The sequence below is a fragment of the Pelodiscus sinensis genome, chromosome 1 (assembly GCF_049634645.1).
Source record: "Pelodiscus sinensis isolate JC-2024 chromosome 1, ASM4963464v1, whole genome shotgun sequence".
Classification (NCBI taxonomy): Eukaryota; Metazoa; Chordata; order Testudines; family Trionychidae; genus Pelodiscus; species Pelodiscus sinensis.
Window position 1 is genome coordinate 1,502,582 of NC_134711.1, and position 20,554 is coordinate 1,523,135.

The 20,554-nt window shown below is 52.2% G+C and overlaps 1 protein-coding gene across 1 annotated transcript in view; it reads left to right on the forward strand.

Annotated features, from left to right (window-relative positions):
• The window catches only part of LOC102447747 (C-type lectin-like), a 146,141-nt gene that overhangs the window by 55,536 nt on the left and 70,051 nt on the right, over window positions 1-20,554 (forward strand). The window lies entirely within an intron of this gene.

Sequence of the window (20,554 nt, forward strand, 5' to 3'; positions counted from 1 at the left end):
GAAGAACAGAAATAAGCAGTGAAGATGCAGTGGCCCAGAGCCTGCCTAAGGTTGCCAACTTTCGACTCACACGCAACCAAGCTACCATGCCCCCCCCTCCAGTGAGGCTCTGCAAATGGCCTAGCTCGTTTCGAGCACATTTCGAAATAGAGCGCTATTCCGAATCGTCCCTTCCTCCTCGTGGAACAAGGCTTACAGGGACGTCGGAATAGCGCGCCAGTTACTTCAGAAGGTATTTCCCAATGCCGGGCGCTGTCAAGACACGGAATATGCTCTCTGGAGGTTTGGGAAGTATCCCGAAATAGCGCCGCAGTGCAGACGTCCCCTCAGTGACTCCAAGGGGCCTGGAGCTCGCGCCACCGCTGCCACAGTCTGAGCAATGCTGCCGTTGGCTCTTCTTGGCCCCCTAGGAGTCCCCTGGAAGTGTGGACAGAGCAGATTCAGAGCAGATCTCTGGGGGTTCGGGAAGTATCCCGAAATAGCGCCAAAATAGTAGGAATAAGGGATCTTCCGGAAAAGGGCTTATTTTCCGCAAGATCCCGTCTAGAGTGGCGCTTTTCTCCGGCAAAACCCCGAACCGGAAAAATCGGCAGCCATGTTCATGCAAATGCCGCGGGGGATAATTAAATCCCCCGCAGCATTTGCAATTCCGACTGGTCTCATTAGCATCCCTTTTCCGGAAAGGGGTGCCAATGTAGACACAGCCTGAAAGTCCTGCACCTTGTTAATGATCCATGTGTTCGTGTTCTTCCTTCCATCACATTTTAATTATATAAATGAATCATCTGGCTGCCACGGGGGCAGACCTCCAAACAAGCGTCCATGACCTCAGTATGGGTGCACAAAACAAAACCCGCTCCGCTCATGGATGGAAAAGGTTAGCGGGAACCCTGGTGCAGGACCGGGGAGGAGATATGAGTGCAGGAGGGCGGCAGAGGGTTTGGGAGCGGACGATTTGGGTTGTGACCTGGAGCAGGGAACTGGGGTGCAGAAAGAGGTGCAGGAGTTTGGGTTGTCACCTGGAGCAGGGACTGGGGTACAGGAGGAGGTGCAGGGGTTTGGGTTGTGACCTGGGGTAGGGGATTAGGGTGCAGGATCTGGGGTAGGCTATGGGGGTAGAAGAGGGCAGAGGTTTGGGGTTATGTGGGGTGGGGGCAAAGGGTTGGGATGCTAGAGGCAGGCTCTGGCTGGGAGCCTTACCTACTTGACTCCCAGCCAGCAGCCTTCTCAAGCAGACCCCTTGCCTGCCCCAGCCCAGGGGCCAGGTGGTTTTTGAGCAGCTACGAGCCTGAGGGGAGGGGGCAGGGGGCTTTGCAAGGTGCCAGTTGATAACAGGCAGCTCCCACCGGCCAGACCCCTGGGGGCGGGAGCAGCGTGGGAAGGCTCACGGCGGTTCAAACAAAGCCCCACTGCAGCTTTTCTCAGCAGCGCCAGGAGGGGGGCAGGCAAGGAGTCTGTCTGGGGCTCCCCGCTGAGCCCGCGGGCCAAGGGGGTTTTGCCCAGGCCTGGTCCATACACTGCCCCATCCCACCCACCGGGCAGGCTTCTTATACGCACCACAGGAGAGCTGCACGGCATGCTAGGAGTTGGAGTCCTTTTTGCCTCCCCTGCTTCCTTCCCCGTGTTGGGGGACGCAGGGGACGAGGGCAGGACTACAGCTCCCAGAGTGCTGGGGCCCTTCCCCTCAGTGCTGGCCGGGCATTGGCGGTGGGAGCCGTTCTCTGTCGGCTCTGACTGGCCCCTGTGGCTGGCAGCCTGCAGTGGGGGCGGCTGCTGACACTGTGGGCTGCCGGTATTGGTGTGGGGGAGCGAGTGGGAAGCTGCAGACGGAGCCGGCTGGAGAAGGCGGGGAACGCAGGGCCTAGCCCCACCCCTGGCCTTGTTCCGGGCAGGGGAGATCAGCCCCAGTCTTCCCTTGGCCGGCTGGAGCATCGGGGAGGAGATGCCCCAGCCCGTCCAGAATCAGCCCCATGGGGGGGGGGGGGGGGAAAGGTGCATTCGTCCCCTTTCCACCAACCTCCATATATGGGCCGGCATCAACATTTACACTGAAGCTGTCCCAGCGACTGTGGATCCCAGCGCCTGTACCTAGACCTGTACATTGATAGAGCGAGACCCGCAACATTGGACTAAATGAACCTTGGTCTGACCCAGTCTGGCCATTCTTAAGTGGAATCGAATTCATTTCAAAACTAAAACTGTGCCGTTGGCTAGGCACTGTCATTAACTGTGTGTGCGCTACACTTCTCCTCCACTTTCAAACCCTCAAACTGAAGGCGTCTCTTCAGAGAAACAAACAGGAATTAACACCCCAAACCGGTGTTCACACTTATTTCAATGACCCCCAAAGAAAACAGGCGAGTGGTTGGGGGCGAGTTCCCGCTCTCTTCCCTCAATGGCTCTTAGCTGATTGAAAGGCTATTCCCCTGTTGGGACCTGCCAAACAGTTGGGGGAAACCGAGGCAGCCTGGAAGAATCGAGGGGGCTAAGCAACTTGAGCCCGCCCCATTTTGAGATGTGGGGCCGTTCTGGCAGCTCAAAGCCTTTCCGATGACGTGTGCAAGCCATCACTTCAGATAATATTATTACTATTACTAATACCTTGCAAGATCAAACCACGGCCCTCTGGCCAGGAATGGAAAAACACAAAGTCAAAGCACAGCACAAAACAGGAAATCCGGCCCCTGCCAAGAGCATCCGAAGGGTCGAAAATGCCTCCCAGACTACCAGGCCCCCTCTGAGACTTTGCACAAGAGAAAACACACTGGAAATACGGGCACATCGGCAACAGGCCGAAATCCCCCGGTAGCCACGTCACCTGCCTCCCAAAGGAGGATCCTGTTCAGGGAACCGTCCCCTTCCCCGGACACCTGGCTGGACGTGGTTTGCACGAGCCACCTCAGAAATACACCACAGTCCTCCTGCCCTGGTGGCCGGGGTCGAGGGGTGTTGCTGTGGGGTACAGAGCATCAGACTGTCCCCCTCAGCTCAGGGCAGGCGGGTTAGTCACGGATTCATGCTGAGGCCTCGGCTGCCACGTTCTCTTCCCTTTCCCATTTGGGTGCTTTCAGATCTCGTGGGTGACGCCATCGGCCCCGGTGTCGTGTTACTGTTAGTTTATCGATCGGTCCAAAACCTCCTCTACTGACACCTCAGCCGTGAAGACCGAAGCAAGGAATTCATTTAGCTTCTCTGCTAAGACGGGATCATCTCCTTTAGCGTCTCCAGCGTCCAGGGCCCCGCTGGCTGTCGAGCCGGCTCCTGCTTCCGATGGTCGCCCGTCACCCCGACCCTGTGGCCCAGCTCTTGTCGGGCCTTTTGTCCACCCTGGCCTGCCCCAGAAAGCGCTGGGCCCGTCCTCCCCGCTCGGAGCCTCTGGGCTTTGACTGGGACAGTCCCTGCTTGTTCCATCTCTGGGCCCAGGCCCAGCTCCCGCCCGGCTTGTGACGCCCGCCCAGACACACGGACAGACACACGGACAGATGGGCTCCTGCCCCTCCAGCCCCATCTCCCCTCCGAGCTGGGCACTTGGGGCAGCCAGTCCCTGGTCTGGGGGCTGGGCTTGGCTCTATGTGAACTCCTGGGCCCTGGGACAGGGTCTGCCTGGCTCTCCACCCCACAGCCCGGCCCCCAACACTAGTGTCCTGTCCCAGAGCACGGGCCCAGGGCCCCACCCTCATTGGAGGGCACTGAACTGCCCCCCCTTCTGAGAGTCCTGACCTAGGATCCCCTTCAGAGGGGGACCTGCCCCCCGCTCTGCTCCCACATCCTGGGGTGTTCCACCAGCCTCCCACCCCCAACCTGGTGGAGCAGAGAAGGCAGGAGCAGTGAGGGATCCCCCATAAAAAGGCAGGAAGAACCGGGGGTGGGGCTGGCCAGGCTGGTGCAGCAGGGAGCTGCCAGTCTGATATGAACATAAGAATGGCCATATTGGGTCAAGACTGCTAGGCAGAGATGGCGTTCAACTTTCGAGTAGGGGGAAGACCCTACTTGGACACAGAATGGCTAACCTAGTGAGGAGGCTTTAAACTAGGTTCGACGGGGACAGGTGAGCAAAGCCCACAGGTAAGTGGAGAACATGGGGACCTGGGAGATGGGTCGGAAATGGGAGGGAGCGTGGGCTATAATGGCACAGAGAAAGGAGAGTCAGGGCAAAACTAGGAGGCAAGGTCAAATCTGTATCTTAGATGCCTATATACAAATGCGAGAAGTATGGGAAATAAGCAGGAAGAACTGGAAGTGATAATAAATAAGCACAATTATGACATTGTTGGCATCACAGAAACTTGGTGGGATAATACACGATTGGGATGTTGGTATGGAAGGGTACAGCTTGCTCAGGAAGGATAGGTAGGGAAAAAAGGGAGGAGGTGTTGCCTTAAACATTAAAAATGAACACTCTGGGGGTACGTCTACACTACAGAGTTAGTTCGAACTAACTTTCATAGGCGCTACACTAGCGCTCCATTAGTTCGAACTTAATTCGAACTAGCGGAGCGCTTAGTTCGAACTAGGTAAACCTCATTCTACGAGGATTAAGCCTAGTTCCAACTAGCTAGTTCGAATTAAGGGCTGTGTAGACCCTTAATTCAAACTAGTGGGAGGCTAATCCTTCCCAGGTTTCCCTGGTGGCCACTCTGGCCAACACCAGGGAAACTCTATTGCCCCCCTCCCAGCCCCGGAGCCCTTAAAGGGCCACGGGCTGGCTACACAGTTTGTGCCAGTTGCAAGGCTGCCAGCACCCGTGCCAGCACACCGTGCACCTGCCACACCATGAGCCAGCCACCCGAGGACACCCAGCCCTCCACTGCTCCCCAGGACCAGCCTGGCGGCTCCCAGGAGCCTGCCCGGAAAGCAAGAGGCGGGCTCCCGCTTGGTCAAGTGCGGAGATCGTGGACCTCATCGAGGTTTGGGGGGAAGCCTCCAATGTCCACGATCTCCGCACTAGCCACCGGAACGCGGCCGTCTACGGCCGCATGGCTGCCAGCCTGGCTGCCAGGGGCCACCAGCGCAGCCGGGAGCAGGTCCGCTGCAAGATTAAAGACCTGCGGCAGTCCTACTCCTGGGCGTGCCAACCAGGGGCCGACCTGGAGGCCTGCCCCCACTTCCACGCCCTGGACCGCCTCCTGGGGGCTCATGCCATCCCTGCCAGGCCGGGCAGGGGTGGAAGTGGCCCTTGGTTCCCATGGAGACAGAGCTGCCCGGAGCTCTCCCAGGCTGCCCCAGCCAGGAGCCCAGAGGCAGGGAGCCCGGCTCCTCCCGACCCTGCCTCCCCTCAGCCCCACGCCCGGCTGGAGCGCTCCTGCCCATGCAGGGCTCCGCACAGCGCCTGAGTCCCCTTCACGAGGCTGCGAGTTGGGACTACCCTCCTGGGCCTGGCCTGCCGCAGCCCATTGCAGGGGGGAGCCAGCGCCAGCCCCATCTGGGGAACGTTTGCTCCTGGGGGCTCAGAATGGCCCCCCCCCGGATGCTCCCCAAGCAACGAAGCAGAGACCCAGCCTCTGTGCTCCCTCGTCGCAGGGCAGTCGAGCCAGGCCAGGTCATCCCGGGGAACAGCACCCCGAGGTGCACACCCAGCTGGCAAGAGTCGCCCCAGAGCTCAACCTGACAGTGCACCTGGCTGGGGGGGGGCTCATGGCTCCATGCGCACCCCTTAGTCCTCAGTGGCTGCCACGGCCGTTAGAACAGCACCTGCAGGTACGCAGGTGACGCGGGAAGGTAATTCGAACTACAGGTATTTAAAAATAACGCCCGCCCAGGAACATGCAAATGAAGCCCGGGATATTTAAATCCAACAAACCTGAATGCCTACATTAGTCACCCTAGTTCGAACTAGGGCGGTAGTGTAGACAAACCCAGAGAGACCTCACCACTCCATGGAGCTTGCACTGAGCGGGGTTCCCAGATGCTGATGGTAGCTGGGGGCCAGAGGGCAGGAGACCAGCAGAGCAGAGCCCCCCGCACGATCAGACAGGAGATGAAGAAGACTCAGTGGAACTGATGCAGTTTAAATCCAGGTATCAGAACAGTTGTTCTTGGGCAGGGGTAGGAGTTTATATAGGGATAGTTCGAATAGAAAGAGGCGAGACAATAGAGACTGATCACCCCTGGCTATGGGGGATGTTCCTTGAAAAATGCAACTAGGCAGTTTCGGTATTTGGATGTCAATAGGATCCATGACTAGAACTGGTCTGATAATGACTAATTTGGGTGTGAGCAGGCCCGGGTTCATTAGCATCTGGACCAGGGATTTCCCATCAAGCCGTGCTTCTCTGCTTTCGGTATCCCATAGTTCAGTGCGGTTCCTGCTTTGGAAGAGCTGGTCCCCATGTTGTATGCTAATGAGTTCTATCCTCAATGCAGATGAGGCTGGGGTGTTTCCTTAATTAGTTTAGCTGTGTCTTCCCTGGCCTTTTCCTTGCTTTCTCAGATTCTAGCAAAAGCTTAGGGGAAGGAGGGGAGGATGGTTTTCCATGAATGTCACTCCCTGGCCCCCAAGAGCACAGGGCTGGTAGGACAGAAGGGGGCAGCCCTCTGGGGATCTCTGGGCCCCAAACCCTCACCCCTGCACCCCAGCTTCCCAGGTACTAAGCAGAACTCCAGAAATATTGTATGAATGTAAATGGAATAGTTGGGATAACATGACTCACTGCTGCTCCTTATTAAGCAATTTTCATCAGCTCACTCGCCTGGTACCAGGGCAAATGCAAGCAATATTTTTAACCTTTGATTACAAATTCAGAAACAAACAAACAAACCAAAAAGGCTACAGAGCACGTCTTAGGAATGTGCATTTCTGCAACATCAGCCCTGTAGAATAGCCTCCCCTAGTAGCTTTCCCCACTTTTTATTTCAGAAGGTGCAGAAAACTACGAGGAGGAAGCTGTCTTAGATTTGATTTCCACCAATAGGGAGGAACTGGTTGAGAATTTGAAAGTGGAAGGCAGCTTGGGTGAAAGTGATCGTGGAATCCTAGAGTTCATGATTCTAAGGATGAGTAGGAGGGAGAACAGCAACATGGACACAATGGATTTCAGGAAGGTGGATTTCAGTAAACTCAGAGAGCTGGTACGTAAGGTCCTTGGGAAACAAGTCTAAAGAGGACAAACAAGTGAAGATGGCCGGCAGTTTTTCAAAGGGGCATTATTAAGGGCAGACGAGCAAACTATTCCATCGCAGACGGAAAGATAGGAAGTATGGCAAGAAACCACTTTGGTTTAACCAGCAGGTCTCAAATGATCTAAAAAATCCAAAAGGAGTGCCACAAAAAGGGGAAATTAGATCAAGTCATGATGGATGAAAACAAATAACAAAAACATAGGGGCAAAATTAGAAAAGTCAAGACACAACACGAGCTCCAATTGGCTGGAGACATAAAGGGCAAGAATAAAATGTCACTTAAATATGTTAGAAGCAAGAGGAAGACCAAGGACAGGGTAGAACCATTACTCAAGGAAGAGAGAGAAGCAACACAACGAAATGTGGAAATGGCAGAGGTGCTGAATAACGTCTTTGTTTCAGTTTTTATCAAAGTTGGTGGTGATGGTTCGCCTCGCATCGGGAATGCTGGTGAAAATGAAATCGGTTCAGAAGGTAAAATAGGAAAAGAAGTTAAAATTACTTAAAAATTGAATTGTTCCCTCTCTTGGTATTCACACCTCCCCTTCAACTGCTGGGAGTGAGCCACATCCACCCTTACTGAACTGCCCTTGTGAACGCTGGTCCTAAACTTGATAAGTAACTCCTTTCTGCTGATATGCTAGTACATATAAATATATATCCTTCCTCTGTGATTTGCACCCCATACAACTGACAAAGTGGGTTTTCCCACAAAAGCTTACACCCAAATAAAGGAGGAGTAATGGTAGTCCGGACTAGGAAGCCTAGTCCAAACTACCTAGTCCGTGCCGCGTGTAGCCGCGCAGCACAGAGTCTGCACTAGCGGACATTTAAAAATGGCAGCTCCTGGCTTTATGCAAATGAAGCCCGGGAAATTCAAATCCCAGGCTTCATTTGCAACTCCGGTTGCCTACATTATCACCCTAGTTCAAACTAGGGTGGTAGTGTAAACATACCCTTAGTTAGCCTCTAAAGGCAAATATAGTTGCCCATCTTTAAAACTGAAATAAGGACAGCTCAAGAAACTACAGATAAGTCAGTTCCAGGAAGATAATGGAGCTAATAACAAAGGAAACCATTTGCAAACATCTAGAAGATAACAAGGTGATAAGTAACGGTCAACATGGAGTTGTAAAAAACAAATTCTGTGAAAGCAACCTGGTATCTCTCTTTGCTAATATAACAAGCTGGGTGGAGAAGGGGGAAGTGGTAGATGTGGTATAGACTTTAGTAAGGCATTTGGAATGGACTCCCCTGGCCTTCTTATTAATAAACTAGGGGAATGCAACCTAGATGGGGCTGTTATAAGGTGACTGAATAGTTCTCAATGGGTCACAGTAATGTCAGGCAGGACTAAAGAGTGGGTTTCTGTAGGGGTCAGTCTACACTACAGAGTTAGTTCGAACTAACTTAGTTCGAATTAGTTAATTCGAACTAAGCTAATTCAAACTAATGCGTCTAGAACTAAAAACTAGTTCGAATTAGTGTTTTGCTAATTCGAACTAGCATGTCCACATTAAGTGGACCCTGAACAGAGCTTAAGGCTGGCCGGAAGCAGTGCCGGCAGGGCATCAGAGGAGGACTTAGAGCGTGGAGATGCTGTCTCAGGCTAGCCGAGGGCTGCGCTTAAAGGGACCCGACCCCCACCCCGGACAGACAGTTCTCAGGGGTGCCCCGCTTGAAAACCAGTCCTGGCTTGGAGTGCCCTGAGTGCCCACACTGGGCACATCACGCCACTTGGCCATCAGCCCGGCTGCACTTGCCGCAGGCTGCCATCTGGGGAGGTGGAGCAATCGGGGGGCTGCAGGAGAGCTTCCACCCCCAGAAGCCCGCAGAGCCAGCCCAGTCCTCCCCATCGGGGGCTCGTACTCCATTCCTCCCTCACCTCCTTCCACTTACCCTTCCCTAGCCCCTTTTCTTGATGTACAAAATAAAGGACAATTGTGGTCAAAAATGGAATCTGTCTTTATTGAACAAAACTGGGGGAGACTGGGAAAAGGAGGTGGGAGAGGGGAAGAGAGTGGCTGGGAGAGGGGAGGGCAACTAAAATGATCAGGGGTTGGGAACAGGTCCCATATGAAGAGACGCTAAAGAGACTGGGACTTCTCAGCTTAGAAAAGAGGAGACGGAGGGGGGACAGGATAGAGGTCTCTAAAAGCAGGAGTTGGGTGGAGAGGGTGCATACAGAAAAGTTCTTCATGAGTTCCCATAAAGAAGGACTAGAGGACACCAAAGGAAAGGAATGGGTAGCAGGCTTCAAACTAGTAACAGAAAGTTCTTCTTCACAAAGCAAAGACTCAACCTGTGGAACTCCTTGCTGCAGGAGGCTGTGAAGGCTAGAACAAGAACAGAGTTTAAAGGGAAGTGAGATCAAGTCATGGAGGTTGGGTCCATGGAGTGGTATTAGCCAGGGGGTAGGAGTGGTGTCCCTGCCCAAGGTTTGTGGAAGGCTGGAGAGGGATGGCACGAGACAAATGGCTTGGTCACTGTCTTTGGTCCATCCCCTCCAGAGTTGGCCGCTGTCGGCAGACAGGCTACTGGGCTAGATGGACCTTTGGTCTGACCCAGGACGGCCATTGTAAGCTCAGGGCCCAGGGTCGGGGGTCTCAGTGGACCCCCTTGATTTTCATGCACACCTGCTCCTGGGTGGCCAGGCTGGCAGCTCTCCTGCCCAAGCCGGTCACTTTCCTGTGCCTAGTGCGGAGATTGTGGAAGAGGTCCACGATGTCCGCACTAGCCCAGGCGGGTGCCCGTCTCTTGCGGTCCCGTGCAAGCTCCCGGGAGCCTCCAGCCTGGTCCCAGGAAGAGGGGGAGGGCTGGGGGGAATCGGGTGGCTGGCTCGATCCGTGCCAGGTGCAGGGTCTGCTGGCTGGGTGCTGGCAGGCTTGCACCTGGCATGGGCACAGTAGCCAGCCCGTGCCCCTTTAAGTGGTCCGGGGCCGGGAGGGGGGCATAGAGTTTCCCTGGTGTTGGCCAGAGTGGCCACCAGGGAAACCTGGGGAGGGCTAGCCTCCCACTAGTTCGAATTAAGGGGCTACACAGCCCTTAATTCGAACTAGCTAGTTTGAACTAGGCTTAATCCTCGTGGAATGAGGTTTACCTAGTTCGAACTAAGCGCTCCGATAGTTCGAATTAAGTTCGAACTAGCGGAGCGCTAGTATAGCGCTTATTAAAGTTAGTTCGAACTAACCTCCGTTAGTTCGAACTAACTCTGTAGTGTAGACATACCCTGGTGGAGTACCAATCAAGGGTTAACCTGGTGAGCACTCGTTAATCAAAACATTACAATAGATTGTATAGGTAGCAGATGGACGGAGGGGAAGAAATTTCATAGGTTCTAGTGGAAAAACGAAATGAGCACATAAGCCAATAAACTATGAAGGTTACACAGCATCTCTGCCCACCGCCAGTTAAACATCTTATCAATAATACAGGTAGTTATTCCTAACAAGCTAAATAAGCCAGCATAAACAAAACAGACATGTTAATGGCAACTTTGGCTGCTGAAATTATGATGCATCTACTGCGGGGTGATACTGCCTCACGCTGGCATAGTCCTTGGGTTCCAGTTTTATTATCTAGGAGACCGTGAGAACAACGTCCACAAAGTTTGTGTTGATACCAGCCAGGGTCTCATCGGAGCGAGGCCCTCTTGGAATGTGGTTGCCAGGGCAACCAGGGTCATGTTAACTGCTTGTGATGTATGTTCCCAGGCCTGTCTCAAATTTAGGATTGAATAGGGGTTCTTAGCAAAATACCATGGACTGCCTCGATTTACCCCTACGGGGACTTAAACACCTCTAGGGGCTTAAACACTTCCTACGAAACCCATTCCTCACCCGCTATGTGAAATACTTTGTTCCAATCTCCAACCTAGACCTCCCCCACTGCAACCAGAGACCATGGCTCCTTGTTCTGCCATCTGCCACCCCTGAGAACAGCCTCTCGCCAGCCTCTTTAGAACTCCCCCTTTAGGAAGCTGACAGCTGCTCTCAACCCCCCCATCATTCTGCTCTTCTGCAGAGTAAGTGTAGGGCCGGTGTAGACACCCCATTGGATTGGATTGCTTGAATCGGACCCTGGAAGGTGTCCCACAAAGCCCATCCTGATGGCTATGGGCAGCGCTGTGAGACTAGGCCCTGTGTTCTTCATGAGGAGATTGTGGCATCGTGACGATGGTTGTATTCAGCGCAGGATGGGTCACGTGAGGTGTCACGGAAGAGGCTACAAGTTCCTGGCTACAGCTGTTCTATTGTCTGCATGAACCACGTCTGCACCTTGTGCTAGGAACGTGGACGAGACACCAACCACCAACGTGCAGAGCCAGGCAAACGGCCACGTTCTGGCTGGTGAGTTAATGGGCCGTTAGGGAGAAGAGTGAAGGTTGAAGGAGCTAATCACCCACCTTCCCCAGACGGGTTCTGAGTTGCTGCGTTGAGACTGCAGGGTCATGTGATCATGCCCCCTGGTACTAGCCTCCATCTTAGACTGCTAGTCATTTTCCACAAACAGAGGCTGGGATCTGTGGAGATGGGACAGGACGGGAACTCCAGCCCAGGGCAGACAACGTCGCAGTGGGCACTGGAAATCACGGACTGTGAGACTTCCCTGACCCCCGGGACATGCTCGTTGCCTTGCTTATAATTACGTACAATCGATCTGTCTGCAGTTAATAAACCAGTCTGACATCTGACCGAAACAGTGTTTTAGCTGGAATCTCAGTGCGGGTTTGAAAGGCAGACGGGGTAAAGAACGTCCACTGGCCAGGGCCACGACAGCTCATGAAACCATCTGACCCACCTGGGCAGAAGGATGGCTCCTCTGCTGAACAGAACTTCTTCATTCAATGAAGTCCTTTTGCACGAAGGAAACTGCAAGGCCGCTTAATGGGTATTTAGCCTGCTCGGCGCACGCCATGGGTCTGCTGTGGTCTCTCCTGCAATCAGGGACGGGTCTATCAGGCCCCACACACCTCTGCCTGCCTCAGCTGCCTCAGGAAGACTCTTCGGTGTTGCTGGATTTATATATTGTCCTAGGAGAGCAAGGCTGGGCTCCCATCATTTTGAAACTCAGCTGCCTCTAAGGTTGAATGAACGGGTTTGTAAATAATCATTGCAAGTCTAAAAAGGCTAAAAAGGCCCACTTGTGCCTGTGGACAAAATTAATAAAGTTCTGTAATTTGATATCTGTATTTAATTTAGTCTCTCTTTAGCTTTATAAATGAAGGCTGCGACTACATTTACATTCCAGATTTGAAATATAAATGTACAGTATATGTGTATATAATATATACATATATATATATACACACACACATAACTACATATGCACACATATAAGTATATATATGCATGCACATTTATATATACACACACACACACACACACACAGTGCTTTTTTGGTACGCCCAGGACGGCATATTGGCACCTATTTTCCCATCTTACTTGAATTGAATTAGACTCCCTGTTTTCTGGGGCGGCTTCTCTCCAGACAGAAGAGCCTGGAACACATGGCTCTTAAAGGGGCTGCGACCGCATTTTTTTTTTGCTCAACAACTTTGATCCTGGGCTGTGTCTACACTGGCGGCTTCTTACGCAAGAACATCTCGTGCAAGGGTTCTTGTGCAAGAAGTCTTGCACAAGAAAATGTCCAAACTGCCATGTGCGAGCTGTGCTTTTGCGAAAGAGCACCCATGGCGGTGTGGATGCTCTCTTGCGCAAGAAAGCTCCGACGGCCATTTTAGCAAAGCTGAGCGTCCATGCTCCCTTCTTGTGCAAGAGCTCCTGCGCAAGAGGTCTTACACCTGATAAAAAAGGCCATGTCTACACTCGCAGCTTCTTGCGCATGTACAGCTCTACGTGAGCAAGAATCCACAGAGCGCCACACTGCCCGCCCGCTCTTGCACAAGGAAATTTACAGTACGGCGTGGTAAGAGAGGGCTTCTTGCGCAAGCGCTACGCTCTTTTTTATCAGGTGTAAGCCCTCTTGCACAGAAGCTCCTGCACATGAGGGCAGTATGGATGCTCGGCAGGGATTTCTTGCACAAGAAACCCTTATGGCTAAAATGGCCATCAGAGCTTTCTTGCACAAGAGAGCATCCACACGGCCATGGGTGCTCTTGCAACCCCATTTTAGGTATTTGAAAGCTGCTCTCCTATCCCCTCTCCGTCTTCTCGTCTCCACAAGGAACAAACCCTATTTTTTTCAATTTCCCTCCCAGCTCATGTGTTCTAGAAGGTGGGAGAAGCAGGGGGAAGCCAGGAGGAAGCCGGGGACTCACCTGATTGTCTCTGGGTAGCTGCTCTGGTGCTGGTTCTGTCCAAGCCTGCACAGGACACTGGCCATGCCTGGACGTGTATAGCCCAGTAGGGGAGGGGCTGAGAGGGGAGGAGGTATCAACCGAGATTGTTCAAATCTGTGAAGAAGGGCAGGTACAGTCATTTCCTGCCCAGGCAAGTAGAGATAAGGGGAGCCACGACCAAACCACCATGTGGGCTGTGGCCAGGCAGACATGCTTGTCAGTGCTCAGCTAAGAAATACAGTAAAAGCTGGTCCTCCTGTCTCCCTCTGCCAGCACTGAGATTCATGGGGCTGTAGGGAGCCCTCTCAGTGCTATTGGGGTGACTAGGGTCAGACCCCAGTGGGGACAGTCTGGACAAGCCTATTGGGCTCACCTTCATCAGACCCCAGAGGGTAAAGTGCAGCATGGGGAACGGTAGTAACTGTCTGGGTGACACTTCCTGGAGCTTTGAAAGGGGAGGGGGAGGGCACAGGCCTGCAGGGCAGCAGAGGTCACAGAACACTGAGCAGAGAGCACAGGACAGGCATTGTGGGATGCTGGTGGGATGCAAAACTCAGTGGAGGCCACACTGGGTCTCTGTCGACAATAAAGGGAGGGAAAAAGAAAAAAAGTGTCTCGTAGGGAAGAAGGTTTTTCCCCCACAGCAGTTGAATCGCAGTGCGAATGGTCCCCCTGTTTTGTTGCTGAAGGCAGGTTTGGGTGACAACATTTTGGTAGTGGAGACCAGGCCTAAGGGTTTCACTGCACGGCAGGCCCAGGGGTGTGTAGCTCAGGAAGGTGTCACCGGGTCAGCTGTCAGCTCGCTGGTAGGACAGAAATAAGCAGTGAAGATGCAGTGGCCCAGACCCAGCCTAAGGTAGCCAACTTTCTACTCACACGCAACCAAGCTACCATGCCCCACCCTCCAGTGAGTCCCTGCCCTTTCCCTGAGGTCCTGTTGCCCAGACCAAGCAGGGAGCGGTGGCAAGTGCTTTGGGAGATAGAAATAAAATTCAAAATGATTTGGACAAACCAGAGAAACGGTCTGAGGTAAATGGGATGACATTCAGTGAGGAAAAGTCATTCTTCTGCTCTGCTCTGCGCTGATTAGGTCTCATTTGGAGTCTTGTCTCCAGTTCTGGGCAGCACGTTTCAAGAAAGATGTGGAGAAATTGGAGAAGGTCCAGAGAAGAGCAACAAGAATGATTCAATGTCTAGAAAACATGAGCCATGAGGGAGGCTGAAGGAATTGGGCTTGTTTAGTTTGGAAAGGAGAAGACTGAGTTCATAGAGTTCATATAATAATAGTACTGGAAGGGACCTCAAGAGGTCATCGAGTCCAGCCCCCCGCCCTCAAGGCAGGACCAAGCTCCACCTACACCATCCCTGACAGATGTCTATCCAACCTCTTCTTAAATATCTCCAGAGAGGGAGATTCTACCACCTCCCTTGGCAATTTATTCCAATATTTGACCACCCTGACAGTTAGGAATTTTTTCCTAATGTCCAATCTAAACCTCCCCTGCTGCACTTTAAGCCCATTACTCCTTGTCCTGTCCTCAGAAACCAAGAGGAACAAATTTTCTCCTTCCTTCTTGTGACACCCTTTTAGATATTTGAAAACCGCTCTCATGTCCCCCCTTAATCTTCTTTTTTCCAAACTAAACAAGCCCAGTTCATGAAGCCTGGCTTCATAGGTCATGTTCTCTAGACCTTTAATCATTCTTGTCGCTCTTCTCTGTACCCTTTCCAATTTCTCCACATCTTTCTTGAAATGTGGCGCCCAGAACTGGACACAGTACTCCAGCTGAGGCCTAACTAGTGCAGAGTAGAGCGGCAGAATGACTTCACGAGTTTTGCTTACAACACACCTGTTGATACAACCTAGAATCATATTTGCTTTTTTTGCAACAGCATCACACTGTTGACTCATATTCAACTTGTGGTCCACTATAACCCCAAGATCCCTTTCCGCCATGCTCCTTCCTAGACAGTCGCTTCCCATCTTGTATGTATGGAACTGATTGTTCCTTCCTAAGTGGAGCTCTTTGCATTTCTCTTTATTAAACCTCATCCTGTTTACCTCTGACCATTTCTCTAACTTGCTAAGGTCATTTTGAATTATGTCCCTATCCTCCAAAGAAGTCGCAACCCCACCCAGTTTGGTATCATCTGCAAACTTAATAAGCGTACTCTCTATCCCAATATCTACATCATTGATGAAGATATTGAACAGTACGGGTCCCAAAACAGACCCTTGAGGAACTCCACTTATTATCCCTTTCCAGCAGGATTTAGAACCGTTAACAACAACTCTCTGACTACGGTTATCCAGCCAATTATGCACCCACCTTATCGTGGCCCTATCTAAGTTATATTTGCCTAGTTTATCAATAAGAATATCATGCGAGACCGTATCAAATGCCTTACTAAAGTCTAGGTATATGACATCCACCGCTTCTCCCTTATCCACAAGGCTCGTTATCCTATCAAAGAAAGCTATCAGATTAGTTTGGCATGACTTGATCTTCACAAACCCATGCTGGCTATTCCCTATCACTTTATTACCTTCCAAGTGTTTGCATAGGATTTCCTTAATTACCTGCTCCATTATCTTCCCTGGGAAAGACGTTAAACTGACCGGTCTGTAGTTTCCTGGGTTGTTCTTATTCCCCTTTTTATAGATGGGCACAAGATTTGCCCTTTTCCAGTCTTCTGGAATCTCCCCTGTCTGCCATGATTTTTCAAAGATCATAGCTAAAGGCTCAGATACCTCCTCTATCAGCTCCTTGAGTATCCTGGGATGCATTTCATCAGGACCTGGTGACTTGCTGACATCTAACTTTCCTAAGTGACTTTTAACTTGTTCTTTGTGTATCCTATCTTCTAAACTTACCCTCTCTCTGCTTGTATTCACTACGTTAGGCACACCTCCAGACTTCTCGGTGAAGACCGAAACAAAAAAGTCATTGAGCATCTCCGCCATTTCCAAGTTTCCTGTTACTGCTTCTCCCTCCTCACTAAGCAGTGGGACATGAGAGCAGTTTTGAGGTATCTGAAAGGGTGTCACAGGGATGAAGGGGGGAAATTGTTCTCCCTGGCATCTGAGGACAGGACAAGAAGAAATGGGCTTAAACTGCAGCAAGGGAGGTTTAGGTTGGACATTAGGAAAAGTTTCCTACCTGTCAGGGTGGTTAAACACTGGAATAAATTGCCTGGGGAGGGGCTAGCTAAAGCGCTGTGAGGGGGGTGAGTAGGTGGGTGGGTGGAGTCTTTTTCTTCCCCCCAATGTGGCCTGGAGAACATCCCCCGAGGATCCAGCTGTGGCCCTTTTCCCAGCCCAGTTAGCAGCGGCTCCCTCTGCATTTCCCTCTTTCATGAGCTCCAGCTGCTGCCTGGATCTCGGGGACCCCTGGTGAGCTGTGAGGCACAAGACACCCCCCAGTGCAGTGTAGGGCCCAGAACTGCTCCAGCTCTGATCCTCCTGGGGCCCTCATATCCAGGGTGGGCATGTGGGGGCGCAGCGCCACCTACTGGCTGTCAGAAGGAATCATAGAATCATAGGGTATATCTACACTACCCTCCTAATTCGAACTAGGAGGGTAATGTAGGCATACCACACTTGCAAATGAAGCCCGGGATTTGAATTTCCCAGGCTTCATTTGCATAAAGCCGGCCGGCTCCATTTTTAAATGCCGGCAGATCGAACCCCGTTCCGCGTGGCTACACACGGCACGGAGTAGCTAGTTCGGATTAGGCTTCCTAATCCGAACTAGCTGTACTCCTCATTCCACGAGGACACACTGGAACAGGGTGGTATAAGGGACCCTACTCCCCTATTCTAAAGGAAGAGCCAGGACTCTTTTTCATTTGCAGGCAGAAAGCCTACAAGTATCTGCCACTGAATTAAATAGGGCGCTGCTCACTAGGGGGCTCACTGTACACCCCCACATTATGGCTCCTGGTCTCACTAACCTTGGAAGTTTCCTGCACCGGATGCCAAGAAGATTCCCCCTGTACCCCCTTATAGAACGCCCTACAGATTTTTCACCAGTTCACCCGCACATTTCCGCCCTGGCTTGGAGTAGCTGAGCTGGAGAAGGCATTAGTGAATAGCCTTAGATGCAGTTTTAGCCCAGCAGGGGGGAGTATGTGCGATAATTAACCAATCTTGCTGCTTACAAATTAAACAAGATGCATTTGCTATAAAGGGCGCTGTTAAAATAATACACGCTGTAACTGAGAATGAAAAAGCCTCATGGCTAGATTGGCTAGCCCAACACCTAGGACTTTGGTTAACTTCATTCCTTCACTCTATTGTAAATACTATATTAACCATTTTACTTGTTGTAATTGCTTGCTGCATGCTTCTATGTATTGTTAGGTGTTTTGTGTACACTGCTACCTCCTCTGCACAAATCCAGTATATGGCGTTGGGAAGCGATCCTAATCAATCCCTTGATCCAAAATGATCTGATCAGACCCTGCCGATAGGGCGATTTTAGCTTCCTCCAAGGAGGGCAAAAGGTGCTGGCATCACCACCGCCTTGCATTCTGGGACACAGTGAGGCATGTCAAGGGGGTGGAATGTAGCCAGACATGAACCCCATCTTGTTTTTCCCTCGTCCCCCTCCAGAGCGCAAGAGAAAGGCAGTCAGCCTTTGATGCCCTGGGAACACAGGTGTGCTGCCTGTCCCTGACTCTACCATAAACAGAAACTAGACAGTAAATGGGCTAGCTGACGACCGGGGCCTCCCGTCGCCCTGATGGCTAGTACCAGTAATTGACATACCTGCACTGTCCCAGGAGAGGAATCTTCGCCCATCACATACCAGAGGTGCCCATTGTCTGCATTTTCCCAGGTGTGAATTATGCTTTGCACCCTTCCTGGGAAACCTGGCGTTCAAAGCCATTTTTCCTAATTGGCCACTTGAGACCAGGAAGAAGCCTACGTGACCCAAGGGGTATAAAGAGGGGTTTAGTAGCCAACCCCATTTGAGCTCCAATCATCTACACCTGCTGGCAGGTATTGATTGACACCCGAGGTTGGTGGAACGCCCAACCTCGCCCTACTTCTTCCTGAGGGATTGAGAGAAAGACGCTGGCCATGCCAAGTCTGGAACGCAGGGGTGAGAATATATACCTGTTAGGTGTCTATTTTGCATGCATTTAATAAGAGCTCAGAGAACCAAAAGGGTTTCATGGTACAGGCAGTCATCGGGTTACGTACAAGATAGGGACTGTAGGTTTGTTCTTAAGTTGAATCTGTATGTAAGTCGGAACTGGCATCCAGATTCAGCCGCTGCTGAAACTGACCAGCGGCTGAATACAGGAAGACCGAGGCAGAGTTGCTCTGCCCTGGGCTTCCTGGAATCAGCCGCTGATCAGTTTCAAAAGGCTGAATCTGGACGTCAGTTCTTACATACAGATTCAACTTAAGAACCCCAGGCGTCCCCAAGTCAGCTGCTGCTGAAACTGATCAGCAGCTGTTTCCAGGAAGCCTGGGGCAGAGCAACTCTGCCTCGGGCTTCCTGTAGTGAGTGCTGGTCAGTTTCAGCAGCGGCTGACTTGGGGACGCCTGGGGCAGAGCAGCTGGGGTGCTGCTGGGTTGGTCCAGTAGTGCCCAGAGCAGCGCTACAGGACCAACCGGCAGCGCCCCAGCTGCTCTACCACAGGGTCCGGAGAAAAGCCTGGTCTCCTGGGGGGGAGGGGGGGCGCAGCAGACCAGGGAGACACGGGCGGCGGACTGAGACGCACCGCGATCCCGCCGCCCGGGTCCTCCGTGGCTTTGCTCCCCGTCTCCCTGCTCTGCTGGTCTCCAGCAGACCAGGGAGCCGTGGAGCAAAGCCACGGAGCACGGGGGCAGCGGGACAGCCCAGACGCGCCGCAGACCAGGGAGAGACCAGCAGACGGGGAGCAAAGCCTTGGAGGACACCGGCAGCGGGACAGTCGCGGCGCGTCTGGGCTATCCCGCTGCCCGCATGCTCTGCGGCTTTGCTCAGCGTCTCCCTGGTCTGCTGGGGGGGGCTTCCCCCCAGCACACCAGGGAGACGCGGAGCAGCTTTTCTCGCCCCGGAGGAGGCGGGGGGCAGGACCGCGGTGCATTTGGGCGTCCCGCCACTCCCGTCCTCCGAGGCGAGAAAAACCCCGTTCGTAACTGCAGATCTGATGTAAGTCGGATTCGCGTAACTCGGGGACTGCCTGTACTTGTGTAATTTCAGTCCTGTCCTTTGTAGTGGCTGTGTTATCTGTAACACAGCAGTAGAATTTAACAGCTAAGCTTACCCTGCAACAATAAAATAGTAACTGTTTAAGCTGTGACCTGACTCCTTCAGTTGCTGTAACAGAACCAAGCACAATTTAAAAGAACTTCAGCCGGTCATAAGGGAAGGGTATAGGAGGAGCTTTGGCGTTTTGGATCGTGTCACTCCCAGGTGACAGATCTGTTGGGGCATCTCTCAGTCTTCCCTAGACTGCCTGCTGCCAAGGGATCCTGTATCCTAGCAACTGAAATCTGAGGTGTAATAAGCTCTCCCTGTAAACTTCTTGGGGCACCCGTCAACCTTCTCCAGGATGCCCGCTGCGAAGGGACCCCGGTCTCAGCAGTTGAAGTCTCGTGTGTATAACACACACACACACACTACACACTGCCCTGACCGTCGGCTGACAGTGCTTTTGCGGAAAAGCGTCCTGTCAATCTAGACGTGCTTTTCCGAAAATGCTTTTAACGGAAAACTTTTCCGTTAAAAGCATTTCCGTAAAATCATGCCAGTGTAGACGTAGCCAAGTAGTTCTCCAGGAGGATACTTTGACTTTTAGCAAGTTACAGTTCTTGCAAATGAACAGTACTTTTACTCAAATAACTTTTTTGGGGACTTTTCCCACCACTGACTGTGACCCCAGACTCCTTCCCACAAATCCTCTCTATTCCTCCGCTTGAAATTCAGCTTAAAGGGTGAACTGTGCAGACCCGTGTGGCCAGGGACATGACTTCCGACCCGGCTACCGGAGAGATCTCACAAAGCAACAGTCCATGGAGATGCGGTATCCAGTGGGCGCGGTTGTTGGGGGATAACATGGATCCACTCTCAGCCCAGGGCCGTATGATGCCTCCATTAGTGCTCTGGGCATAGACCCAGTCCTGCCCCTAAGCCT